Source organism: Oryx dammah, unplaced genomic scaffold, assembly GCF_014754425.2.
Source record: "Oryx dammah isolate SB20612 unplaced genomic scaffold, SCBI_Odam_1.1 HiC_scaffold_19, whole genome shotgun sequence".
In the NCBI taxonomy this organism is placed as follows: Eukaryota; Metazoa; Chordata; class Mammalia; order Artiodactyla; family Bovidae; genus Oryx; species Oryx dammah.
The window spans coordinates 35,822,436-35,823,733 of record NW_024070203.1 but is presented as its reverse complement, the minus strand read 5'-3'; positions in this window follow the sequence as shown (position 1 = coordinate 35,823,733).

Below are 1,298 nucleotides of genomic sequence, written 5' to 3'. Positions count from 1 at the left end.
CACTGTTGAGCTTTCCAAATTTGCTGGCATATTGAGTGCAGCACTTTCACAGCATCATCTTTCAGGATTTGAACTAGCCCAATTGCAATTCTATCACCTCCACTAGCTTTGTTCATAGTGATGCTTTCTAAGGCCCACTTGACTTCATATTCCAGGATGTCTGGCTCTAGGTGAGTGATCACACCATTTGTGATTATCTGGGTCATGAAGATCTTTTTTTGTACAGTTCTTACTCTACCATAGGTTGTTAAATGTTCTGCTAATCCCTTGTGCTGTGTGTGTGCTTTGTCACTCAGTCATGTCCGACTCTCTGTGACCCTATGCACTATAGCTTACCAGGCTCCTCTGTCCATGGACTTCTCCAGGCAAGAATACTAGAGTGGGTTTCTATGCCTTCCTCCAGGGGATCTTCCCAACTCAGGGATAAAACCCAGGTCTCCCATATTTCAGGCGGATTCTTTACCATCTGAGCCATCAGGGAAGTCCAAGAATACTGGAGTGAGTAGCCTATCCTTTCTACAGCAGATCTTCCCAATCCAGGTTCTTTACAGTCTGAGCTACCAGGGAAGCCCATAGGCTGTTAAATGTTTACTAATCCCTACCCCCTTACTAGAGCTAATTAATGAATATAGTAAAGTTGCAGGATATAAAATCAACACACAGAAATCCCTTGCATTCGTATACACTAATAATGAGAAAGTAGAAGAAGAAATTAAGGAAACAATTCCATTCACCATTGCAACAAAAAGAATAAAATACTTAGGAATATACCTACCTAAAGAAACTAAAGACCTATATACAGAAAACTTTAAAACACTGATGAAAGAAATCAAAGAGGACACTAATAGATGGAGAAATATACCATGCTCATGGATCGGAAGAATCAATATAGTGAAAATGAGTATATTACCCAAAGCAATTTACAAATTCAATGCAATCCCTATCAAGATACCGGCGATATTTTTCACAGAACTAGAACAAATAATTTCAAGATTTGTATGGAAATACAAAAAACCACGAATAGCCAAAGCAATCTTGAGAAAGAAGGATGGAACTGGAGGAATCAATTTGCCTGACTTCAGGCTCTACTACAAAGCCACAGTCATCAAGACAGTATGGTATTGGCACAAAGACAGACATATAGATCAATGGAACAAAATAGAAAGCCCAGAGATAAATCCACATACATATGGACACCTTATCTTTGACAAAGGAGGCAAGAATATACAATGGAGTAAAGACAATCTCTTTAACAAGTGGTGCTGGGAAAACTGGTCAACCACTTGTAAAAGAATGAA